This window comes from Actinia tenebrosa, unplaced genomic scaffold, assembly GCF_029948245.1.
Source record: "Actinia tenebrosa isolate PJP-AT-01 unplaced genomic scaffold, QUT_ActTen_1.0 PGA_scaffold11__36_contigs__length_13525064, whole genome shotgun sequence".
Lineage (NCBI taxonomy): Eukaryota > Metazoa > Cnidaria > Anthozoa > Actiniaria > Actiniidae > Actinia > Actinia tenebrosa.
Window position 1 is genome coordinate 1,403,156 of NW_028292571.1, and position 12,883 is coordinate 1,416,038.

Consider the following 12,883-nt stretch of genomic DNA (forward strand, 5'->3'; position numbering starts at 1 on the left):
AGTGCGGGACCCATGAGTTCATACCGTGATCGCACTAGAAGCGGGAAGCTTTTATAATGAAAACCATTAAAAATTTGTAATATTGTGGTTTTTAATTTATTTAAAAATGAGTCGGAATATGACTTCTCTCTAGGAAGTAATAGTTGGCGCCTTACGTGTAAGATAAACGTGATGCGTGAGTTTCGTTGCTTAAAAAATAGAATATACCAAGAATGTGCTTTCAGTGTTAAGGTAAGTTGGTTGTGAAATAGTTCAATAGTTTTACATACGGGTTTTTTAGCCTAGTGACGCTTCCGATTACTTTTGCTTGTGGGAATATCGGAAGCTTTTAGAGTGAAACACATGCTTTGTTGTTATTGTCTAGTTATTCTAAAAAAAATTGTCTTCTTTATTGTCGAATGAAGATTATTGCATCGCGTTGTTATAAGGTATTTTTTCAAGCTGTTAAGCATAAGATGAGCAAAACGTTTCTTTATCCTCTCCTCGGAAATCACGCTTGTGTTGTAAGTGCCCTCTCTAGCATCGCCACAATTTGTAATTCTTTTTTTTTTTTTTTTCCCCATTGAGATACCTCATCTTACACTGATATAAGTGCTCGCAGTGCTAAAAACACCATGAAACAATAAATGGAAGAATGTAGACCCTTAGGCTATGTAAAGTCGCGCGCTAACCATCATCTCCTAGTTTTTCAAATTTTGTTGAGCCAAGATATTCAAATCTTTATTTTCGAACCGGTATCCGATCAAAACCGCCGAAGCCCGTCATTGAAGCTGGAGACAGAGAAACAGGACGTAGAATGAAGACACTATGTTTGAAACTTTAGAGACAACATTGGCTTTATTTATTGAACCACAGTATAAATTGGAAATGAACGTTCAAATAACTTCCTCCAAAGATCTTTGCTTCTAAAAACAAGTTATACTTCCTCTGCGCTTCGAGTCCATGGGGAGAGGTGAAGGGATGATTTGTCAAGCAGCGCGCGCTTTCTACTGACTCGACAGAAACAGTACTTGTTAGAGGCATTCGGACTAGTTTCCCTTGATATAATCATTTTAATATCCTCAGCATTCGATATGTCACAACCTGACGTCTAATCTGCCTTAAATATTACGAGGATTAAGCCAATAACAATTGAAGTATCGCCAAATCCTAGGCCACTAGAATGTTGTCCCCGCCTAACTTTAATTTGCCTAAAAGGAGTTCCGTCGTACTTAGTTGTCATAAAAGCTACGCGGATTGTCTGTCCTGAAATGAAGAAAAAGCCGAACAATGCCCAAAGTAGCGACAATTAGAATCGAACTTGTTTTTATTGATTTTATGCAGTAAAGTTAAGTAATTATCTTATACACGTGAAAGTGTAATCACTAAAATATATCATGCTTTTAATTGAATGTACGTTTTATTCCTAAAATTTAAACGTATTTTCAGACCTAAGTCGTTTTAAGGCGCAGGACATGATTCAATTAAATCTCTACATAAAAATAAAACAGTAGTAGAGTAGTGATGCTTCTACGTCAGCATAAAAGACAAGGTTCATATTGTTGGCGGTTCCGGTGCGTGTTAGCTGCAGTGCTAATGCTTCTTTCTCAAGGTAGGTGTTTTTTTCCCATACAAAAAACACGCATATTTCGAGCACTTGCGTCATAAATTGTTAAAGCGTCTTGTGGGTGATTGCAGTGTAAATTTTGGTCGCTTTTTCACAGCTTTTCTGGTTCGAGACCACTTAACGGCGCAAAGTGATGTCATCGTTGGAGCAATCATGGCTTAAAAGTACATTCATCTAGAAAACAATCTGGTATTCCCTAGAGAGAGCACAGCTCTCAAACAAAGCCTTTTACAACCTCATTAGAACATCAAAAGGATTGAACAACAAGATTGCTAAGAGCCTTGCAATTGCATCAAGATCGGACTAGGACATAAGCATTTGAAGCAGTCTAAACACACCAAATGTGACAGGTGATCGCTGGATGGCAAGGAAAGGTTTTTTAAAACTGCAAGCTTGATTGTATCACCAACAATTTTTATATCTTCCGCCGGCAACCATCCGTGACCATCTTCGTACGACTATCTAAGTCAGGATCGTATAGTTCCTAGAAGAAATTCAACGTATAGGATCTCTTTAAAGCATCTAATGCTGACTACATGGAACTAGAAATATCTGGAAATTAATTCTGTGCTACGCTTTTAAGGATACGAAAGGTAGGTCGGCTAAAACATTTTAGAAAATTTGCATTTTCACAAAAAAATTAGTGAGTTTGCCGCGAAAATTTTCGCGCACGTTAAGCGATGTTATCGGACATTTGCCTCAGTTATCGTTCCAATATCAACTTCCTCCATTTCGTACTGTTCTTTTGTAAAGCGTTGGTGTAATATTGATCGTCACTGTACGGTGGTCGTCATAGGGAAGGTTGTGTTTTGTTTTTATTTGATTTTGTTTTTACTTTGTATACGTAAAAAAATATCATTATATTTATTTTTTTATTATTATGTAATTTCGTAAAAAGATTCGAGCTCTTCTTTAAGGAATCGAGTTCACCCTCATTTTAAAAAAAATTCTTGTAGCTTGTTAACATGTTTAAGTGTCAACTCAATTAGAACACTGTGAAGGACGATCGTCACTGCGTTTAGACCCAAAAAAAACAATCCAGAATCTATACGATAGTTATTCATCTGCGATTAGAATTCCTAATGAGCTCGCAGCTTTTACTAAAGCTATTTTTATATATGCAAAGCCAGTTAGTGAGGGTATGAGTTTGGATCCATTATGCCCCCTCGGACGTAAAAAATATTTATAACATAAGCAAGAAATAATAAAAAATACTGGACCACTTTTTTAAAACCGGATAACTGATTAAATGGTAGCTTCGGCCCTGAAACCCCATGTTTAATGTAATAATGATCCATGCACTGAGCCAGAGTGTTGTCGATGAATCGCCATTGATATAAAGTGCCTGATAGATATGTTTATATTTAGACTGTTTGAGTGGCTTCGTATATTCAACTATCAGTTTTCCTCGTTGACAAACGTCCTATAATAAACTATTAGCTTTAAACGAGTAATCTGCAGCAAGCTTTACTCTTTTATGTAAGAGACTAATATCGTAGATATGAGATAGTAGATATATAGGTAAACCTGTGGATATCGACCACCGACAACTGCCATCGACCATTTGGATTGCCCTCTTGTGTTTGTCCCAAGTTCTGAGCGATTAAATTTACAAATCGAAATCAGTTGATTTTAGATTTTGATAGATTAATGATTTCGTACGGATCCCGGTTGTAGGAAGGCACGCCGACCGATGGATAATCCTTATCCAGCGCGGAACAGTGGATATTGGCTGTTAACCAATATATTTATCCACTGGATAAGATGTATCCGTCGGATATCTGCCCTTCGTACCACAGGCAGCCCAAACAAGGTTCCTGTGTATGGTTTATAAGGAAATGCATGGGAGTTATGATAAAGTCATGAAATGAAATGTTTCACTCAACAGTTTGCCTCAAAACTTGCTGCAGTTGTTACTTTTACTTTTTTCAGTCTTCTGGCGAAGAATTAGCGCCATTTGAGGCCGTTTAGTGGGTTTTCAAAATCCGCTCTTCTCTGCTCATTCCCTTGTAAACCATACACAGGAACCTTGTTTGGGCTGCCTGTGTTCGTACAGCTGGGCCCTGATCCCGTACTTTCAACAAACCATCGACCGCTGGATTAACAATTAACGTGGTAATTATTTATGTTTTGTACACTGGGGTAAACTTGTAAATAGTGGACCGGACCGCAACTATTGTTTGACTGCGCACTTCAAATTATGTAAATTTCCAATCTTCAAGTTTTTGTACTCGACGAATTAATTAATGGCAGCAAAGCGAGATTACGCGAGCAGATGGATAGTAATGCATGTACCATCTTTTATAAAGATTGCGTGAATTATTCACTAACGAGTTATTTTTTCCAGATCAAGAGTCGGAGCAATTTTTAAAAATTCTTACTTTGGCATAGATTTTCATTTTAGCCGTTTCGTCTTTCTCTTTTCACTGAATCGTTTTACTTTACTGGGATTTGTTTTTGAAGTTTTTGATCGATAGGAAAGACAAACTCTTACCTAGAGCCTTTATTTCTTACTTATTTCTTCGAGCATGCGCAGTACGAAATAAAGGCTCTGGGTACGAAATTGTACGAAAGAAACCTCTGCCCATACTCAGCACTTTTCCTCAGTTGAGCATGCGCCGAGTTGTCATTGAAAAACCTGAATGACAACGTTCTTTGACAAAGATTGAACTTGCGACATGCGAGCATCAACTTATAACTGGTTACAACACTTCCTCATTTGCATTTTATTTATGACGTATCTAGTGACGACACTATGTCTTGTAATATCTCCCCTCCCTCGATTACTTGTAGTAGTCTTAGGCCTCGTCCACATATATATTCGGATATTTTTGAATACCGCAACGTACTTTTCCGTTACGGATTGGCCTTCAGTCCATACTTTTCCGGATTCTTTTGGTTTATTAATATAGACTGTGGATACAGCCTGGTTGAGACGGTTGAATCCGTATACTTTTAAATACGCTGTCGTCATAAAGATAAATAAAATAATCTAATAATAAAATAAAAATATCCATCCACACGAGGTCGTATTCACAGCCTATTCAAAAAATTCTATACTCTGGAGAGCGTATTTAAAAAGTTTCTGATTCATGGACGGTATTCACCGGATACGTGTGGACAGAAGGTCAATCCACGACCAAAAGCACGTTTGGGATTGAGAAATATCCGGATACGTGTGGACAGGGCCTGAAAACCGGTCTTCAGAATATGGAGTAATCTGCTTTTGTTTGACTCTTCATTCATACGTACGCATGTTGGTTTGTAGGTTTGACGTGCGAAACAAGCGGAATTCAACAGGCAACGCGCAGCATAGACGATGCATCGACGACCGGTGAGTGTTAGACCATAATGTATGTTATTGCCTTGTATTTCAGGGTTTTTTAATAGAAAAAATATACATTTTTTCCAAAATGGATCATGAATATTTCATAATATGATTCTAATGTAACATGTCCTTCACATGCACGGTGATTCAGATCTCGGCGGCTAGCCTGCGTAGCAACGCTTTAGGGAGGAGGAAGGGGAGAAGGAGCACTAGGGAGGAGGGAGGGGAGAAGGGGAGGAGGACTAGATGTCGGGGCGACGTTAGTCTTTCCAGAAAAATGAATGTGTTCTTTTGTTTAGTTCATAAGCACCAATTGTCTTACCGGCCCTATTCAAATAAGGGAGTACAGAATGGGTGAACCTATCCAGTGGTGCCTGGCAACCTTCGTGTAAACATACCATAGACCATAGACCATAGACCATAGACCATAGACCATAGACCATAGACCATAGACCATAGACCATAGACCATAGACCATAGACCATAGACCATAGACCATAGACCATAGACCATAGACCATAGACCATAGACCATAGACCATAGACCATAGACCATAGACCATAGACCATAGACCATAGACCATAGACCATAGACCATAGACCATAGACCATAGACCATAGACCATAGACCATAGACCATAGACCATAGATTATAGACCATAGACCATAGACCATAGACCATAGACCATAGATTATAGACCATAGACCATAGACCATAGACCATAGACCATAGACCATAGACCATAGACCATAGACCATAGACCATAGACCATAGACCATAGACCATAGACCATAGACCATAGACCATAGACCCCCAAAAGGGATGGGGGTGGGGCTGTCGGGCAGCTACGCAGGCTAAAAAATTAGAAATATCTATTTTATAAGTTTTTTTCTTTTGTGATCTTTTGGTTCCTTTCCATGATCTGGGATTTCTGGTTTCGTATTTATTAGAATCCCGTTATCTCTATCCACCCAAAGGACTATATATAGCAGGAGTACGTAGGGTGGGGAGGGGAAATAGCCCCTTTGTATCTTAGTGATTGTCAATGGAAGCCTGCAGTTGGTGATGTTTCACGGATCTCTTTGGGGAAGTTTCACAAATCTCTTTTGGGTCCTTTTGCATCGAAAATACAAACCTACCGTTTGCTCGATCTCCATCTTGAAAATGTCTTTTCCAGGCTTACTTTAGTACCGCATTTTGACAAAAGAGTAACAAAGTTAAAGATTAAATAAGATTGACTTGAAGGTCAAGTAAGCCTGTACAACACCCCACGCGGAGTAAAAAACATAAAACAGATGTTGGTCCATAACCTTAATAACCACGTGTTAACAAAGTCTCGGCGTTCGTACGAAATGCATACATGTAAGTCGATCAGTGAGAAAATCACTTATGAATCTTACATTTAGTTATAATATAAACGCGTGACTAGTAGATGAAGTGTTTTTTTGTGTTGCTACCGGGTGATCACTGAAAAACTGGAAACTGATTTAGGGAAAAACTAATGTTGAGAAATTCTGCTTGATTGGTCAATATTATGGGACAAATCCGTCATTACTAAAAAAAATTATCCTTTGCGACAGCTTAGCAGATTTTCTGCACAATTATTTTATGAGGTGGGGGAGGAGGGGCCGAGGGGGAAGAGATCCATTTGCACAAAGCAATATATCGTAGCGTGTAACAGATATGACATCGGAAATAATGCTATAAAAAGTATAAACAAAACTATTATACTTAAATTGACATAAACATTTCGAAAGATAAGTTATGCATAGCTCGGAGAGGATGTTGAATTATTAAGCTCTCAAATTTTAATTTTTTAAACAAGGGCCCACTCACTAACTAACACTTGCAGTGCTTTTTGTTTGTACGATGTTATGTTTTCAGTCTACCAAAAGCCTCTTATAAGTTTTAACTTGAATAAGATCGCAAAAGTGTCATTGCAGAACTTTTTTCTTCGAATATAGCTAGAAAAAAAATAGTTATAAAGGCCTCTCAGTAGTTTCATCCACTATCAGGAATCTTTTCAAGAGAATACAATTGACCTATTTTTCTCCCTTCAATTCACAATCTTTTATCCAGCAACGAAGTGAATCTTTCCAGAACCTTCCTCGGAGCCGTTCGACCAATTATTAACCTGCGGACGTCTTTTCGTCTTTCGCTTCCGGGATTTTTGTCTTCAAACCAAAACCATTAGCTTGTTATGTATTTTAAAGATTTTCAGTCCAAAAATCAAGGTTACTTTTGTTAAAGTTCACGTCTGTTAAACCAATACAATGCAGATAACGTACTGGGTTATTTCTATAGGCGACTCGAATGGAGCTTTTGGGTAACCAATTAGAAGATTCCTTCCTTCAGCTAGAGAATCAAATCATTCCCATTAGCGACTCGGCATGAGTTCATAAATTGAATTCCACGTTCTTTAGTTCGGTAGCTCATTGTAATCCCTGTCTAAGGCTTTGTGAACGATTTTGAATAAAAAGTCGGTTTACCAAAAGGGTTTTAAAGCGCTAAAATGCATAACATAGAAAGTATTCACTCTTTGACGAAAATGACGCGACGTTGCACACTGTTAATGGCTTTATTCTAAGTCGCTTATGGGTATTTTTAGATACTCAGCGATCAAGATAAATCAATTCAATATAACTAGCGAAGAAATAAACTACTCTATGCTTGTACTTGCGACTCAATGAACTCGCATTTCTTTCTGTCTTTGTTTCTCAATCTACTAAGAGTAATTTCAAGCAGTTCTTCCGAGCTACAAGGAATTAAACCCGGCTCTAAAGACTGTGAAAACTGTTTGTGGCCGTCTTTATATACTCTACTGTCAGATGCTTGATTCTCAGTAGCCCAGTTACATCGGTTTTATAAACAGAATATTTCATGAGTAGCCTAAAGTTGGTCATAGGTAGAGCGCGGTCCGCTGCGAATGAATCGACCTTGTTTGAGCTCCTTTAGGTTAAACTATAAACTGGGACGCCTACAGATTTGTTTTTCTCTCGGTATCCAATCCTGTCTTTGTTATTACCATGAAATTATAAGGCCCACTTCTTAAATTCAGCAATGTGATTCCAACACAAACTTAGGTGATTTCAACCCAGGCAGGGTGTAGATTGCCCTAAAAAAATAATTCTACCATCCCAGATGTTTAACGTAAGATTTTGCATAAGATCATTTCAAACTTAATGATAAAATTAAAATGTTTAGTCTCAGAAAGATTGTATTTTTCTTTCGGTAATTCGATTTTATTGACGTAGGACATTGACGCGTAAGACACAGCGGGGTGCCACAAGGCTTTGCTATAGTACCTCTTCTCAGCGCCACTTCTTACCCGAAGAAAACTTCGCATATTTATCAAGGAAAGCACTTGTCGCCACAGCCACAGACGTCCAGATAAAACTTTTCGAGCTGTCAAATAATAGAGCTCAGTTATAACTAATTCTTAGCGAGTAAAGAATGTACTTATCTCTAGCAGTCAAGTCCATCAGACGTAACAGCTGGGTGATGAGATAATTTTTTGGGGCCGTAGTGTCGGGTAAGGAGAGTACGCTGCTACAGGATAGGTTGAATGCTGCGATATGCAACAAGATAAAAGCACTATGTATAGGACCACTGATATCAAATAACTACGAAACAAGCGGTGAGTAAGCTAGCAAGCTAGAACTTCGTGCTCAAATATTTATTTAAAAACTATAATTTTCGCTTCTCGCTGCTCGGCTCGGGAATGCATGGAAAATATTATCTGTGCTATCTTTGATCTTATATATATTCTGGGTTTTTTTTCTTCTTCTCTTGGAGTTTTATTTGATTCAAGCAATATTTGTACGGCTCAATGAATATTATTTTCTGAAATTAAAAAATATATTTTTTCCCGCCCCATGTTTATGGCCGATTCTTTGCTTTACCACTACTCAAATGTCTTGTACCATGAGGAGTCTCAGTGTGTGTCTTTTTCTCCGGACTAGATTCACAACAGACTTGTTGTCAGACACAGATAAAAAGCTCAAACGTCCATTAACACATATATAACTCACTTTACCCACAAACACCTCGTCAAATTGGCATAAGCACTTGCCCAGATATTACGCCAATAACAGCTGTGGAATTTCCGAGAACAATCTTACTTTATGCTGAATTTTTTGGCCAGGGGCATCTAGTAAGAAATAAAGAAAATAAAGGTACATTTGACAAAGGAGGTAACGGTCAGAATTACTTCCCAGCACGAAATAAATACAACTTAATACAGAAAGCGCTACATGCAGATCACTACAAGTAAAGCAGGTGTCGCAGTATTTAGCACTTGTTTAGAAGTCTCTCAAATTAAGCAGTCATCAAACAAAAGGTCGAAGATACAAATATCTGTGTGTAGTAATATGTCTTTCAGCCGATCCGGGAGCCTTCCTACTTGTCTCTCAAAGAATTTGTTCAAAGAAATTCGCTTTGTTTAAAACCTATTCAGTGCTTCTTCGGCAAAGATGCTACACTACAAAGCTAGTATGATATTGTAGACATTGTTAAGTGAAATGTTTAGCTGATGCAAAGCAAAGGATGAGGTTTTACAATTCTCGACTTTATTGCAGGATAGAATTGTGTGGCCATTGTGTTGTTCGAATATTTCCCGATAAGATTAGGTCTAGGAGTATACTCCTAGACGTAAAAGATTAGGGCTAGGAGTATATATATACCAAAAGCAAATACTATTGATAAGCAAATTAGTAATGTTTTTGTTACTTAGTATTCTGGCCATTTATGTTCGATTATTAGCGAGATAAAATGTTTAGTAGCAGGGTTCTTAGTGTGTCGTCTGTTAACCGGTAGATCACAATACCATGAAAAACACCACAGAAAAGGGGAAAACAAACATAAAAATAACTAAGGATAATTACCGCAGAATTAAAAAAAGCAACAAATAATAGTTGAAGCAGATGCAAAAAATAAAATAAAAAAGCAAACAAAGTGAACGCCGTTAAATACACGAGCAAAGCCATCCCAGCGAGAATACAAACAAACGAAAAATAAACAAACAAACAAAACATTGAGCATAGTACATCAACTGAATGAAACAGTAAAAGCAAAAAAAAAAAAAAAAAAAAAAAAAGTTAAAGCAAAAACAAAAACAAAAACAAAACAAAAACCGTAAACTCGCACACAAAAAATATTTTTTTAGATTTATCTAGAATACAAGAACTGAACCTTCCTCTAACTATAAGTGTTTTTCTGTGAGTCGAATGAACATTGTCATCAGTAGCAACCGCTTGTGTTCTTTTAGGCGGGAAAATCAGCGCCTCAGATGACGCGTGCGCCTAAATTATGCCGCCAAAACACTGTTAGAACAGTCATTTTATTTATATGTAATATTTAAGAGGTTGTTCAGCAGAATATTTTTGGTTTTCCCACATTATTTATGTTGCATAACCTATACATTGATTTCTGCTTTAAGTACATCTATTATTCAATGTGCAGTAAAGATAATCTTGAATTTAAAGGCCATTTGCTAGCCATTAGGAAGGCGTTTAGCCTCGTTTGCCATTTGCATTGATGTTGATAATGATGACCGGGGATAGCTGGTTATCTTGCGTCTCATTTCTTAAGCGTCAGACTTGGCTAAGATAAGGGTTAAGAATGGCTATTAGTGGGGCTTTACAGAGTCATATTATTCTCTAAAGCTTGAACCCTTTCGATGTGCAGAATGCAGGAAATGTATTGCGACTATCTCCAGGGATTTGAGAGATGTGGTCGAGTCTATTTAGTCGTAAAAGCAGTGTGTTACTCTTATATTTTGTCAGTGTTTGCAATAGGATTTGTAGATAAAATTTAGAACGGCTTTTAGCAAGGAGCGTTAATTAATGGATTAAAAAAGCGTAGATTGCTATCACAGGATAGAGTATTTTAAAAATAATGTTTAAGAAGGTATATTTCTGTTCGCTGTAGTCGAAAGGCAAGTATTCCAAGAAGGGCATGGACGATTGCTGACTATACTCGGCACTCAATCGACCGTGTAAATATATGAATTAATTTTACGATAACCTTAGCTAATCTAAAACTCTCAAGTCAAAAAGTTATCCCATCCTCATCGATAACCCAAAGACGCAATATAGTCAAACGATCAAAATCATTAGTTTTTATCAAGAAAAAATGTCTTTTGATCGCGGTTTCTTTACATCCATTGTTTCCCCACAGAATACTGACGCCTTTGTATTTTCCTCGCATAACAAGATAAAGCACGATCACATTGTCGGTGTCTAATCTCTCCAGTTGTTAGCTCTTTCATGTGACAAGTGTTCCTAGGTATCTTTATTTATTGACGTCATTGAGGATGTCTCATTTGCGCTAAGCGAAATAACTCAGAAAATTATTGCTTTTAGAGTCGTGAACGGTTGGTAGGCCCTTCAGCTAAAATATCAAGACGTTTTGATCATTCTTCGTGCGATTACGTAGCCTTCTGGGATCAAGGCATGTAGTATAGTGAGTCAACGGTTTATGCTTTATACGGTGCCTTGGCAGTGACGTAAGCTTCGTTTATTATGGTTTATTATTTGTACACATTAGATTTTCAATCTGTCTAGTACTTTTATTTATATACATAGAGCGTGATTATGGTGAATAATTTTCTTTTCTTTTCTTTTCAACTCTTACGAAATGGTATCAATTGAACAAATTAGAACACACGGTTTCCAAGTCTTGTAAGTATGTTTTATTTCCTCTTATTTATCTACTTTTCTTTTTTCCTAATGGGATGGAGTACTCTTACCTGTACGAACATAATTATCCCCAGGGGATGGAGTACTCCTACCTGTACGGAGATTATCCCCAGGGGATGGAGTACTCCTACCTGTACGGAGGTTATCCCCAGGGGATGGAGTACTCCTACCTGTACGGAGATTATCCCCAGGGGATGGAGTACTCCTACCTGTACGGAGAATATCCCCAGGGGATGGAGTACTCCTACCTGTACGGAGGTTATCCCCGGGGAATGGAGTACTCCTACCTGCACGGAGATTATCCCCGGGGAATGGAGTACTTCTACCTGTACGGAGATTATCCTCGGGGAATGAAGTACTCCTACCTGTACGGAGAATATCCCCGGGGGATGGAGTACTCCTACCTGTACGGAGATTATCCTCGGGGAATGGAGTACTCCTACCTGTACGGAGATTATCCCCGGGGGATGGAGTAATCCTACCCGTACGGAGAATATCCCCGGGGGATGGAGTAATCCTACCTGTACGGAGATTATCCCCGGGGAATGGAGTACTTCTACCTGTACGGAGATTATCCTCGGGGGATGGAGTACTCCTACCTGTGCGGAGATTATCCTTGGGGAATGGAGTACTTCTACCTGTACGGAGAATATCCCCGGGGGATGGAGTACTTCTTTATGGAGTACGGAGACCTTCCCTTAGGGATTATTTTAAAATAGGTTGTTTTGGGCGGGAGGGATCATTTCAAATTTTTAGTACAAATATCCCCTTGGAATGAAATACCATTACATCTTTTTAAAGATATACATCTAAAGATACGGGGGAGTTCTCATTGTATAACAGCATTTAACCGAGGGGGGTGGGGTCAGGTGAAGTTCTATTCCCTTGAACAAGAGATTTCATTGATAACCTTAAAGTAGCTTACCTTAAAGTAGGATTTCCGAAATTCAAACCCTACCTTTTACGACAACCGCTTTGTGCTGAGACAACTTCTCCCCCGAGCTCTCTCTAGGCAGTCGCATACACAGACAGGGCCCCATTAATTATATCACATATCAATCGATTTTGTGGTCGAAAAGCGGACATAACGGTGCCATCACATACTTATTTCATTGTCACACCTAGAGTAAACCCCTGCCAAAGGGTCGTGTAGAATGTAAAGAGGAAAATGACTTAAAAGTACATATTAAAACAAAGAGAAAGGTTCTTTGAGGTGAATGTTTTTACTATTTAAAGAGATTGTGATAAGAA

At 38.3% G+C, this 12,883-nt stretch overlaps 1 protein-coding gene across 2 annotated transcripts in view; it reads left to right on the plus strand.

Annotated features, from left to right (window-relative positions):
- Positions 1 to 8,447: 8,447 nt before the first annotated feature.
- LOC116306087 (uncharacterized) overlaps positions 8,448 to 12,883 on the plus strand; it is a 28,408-nt gene continuing 23,972 nt past the window's right edge. The window contains exons 1-2 of one of the 2 annotated variants that reach the window (XM_089027397.1): positions 11,317 to 11,439; positions 11,594 to 11,614. The gene's annotated coding sequence lies outside the window, so the exon portion shown is untranslated. Of the gene's footprint in view, positions 8,572 to 11,316; positions 11,440 to 11,593; positions 11,615 to 12,883 lie in introns of those variants that run through there. The other variant, XM_089027398.1, reaches the window with a different exon arrangement.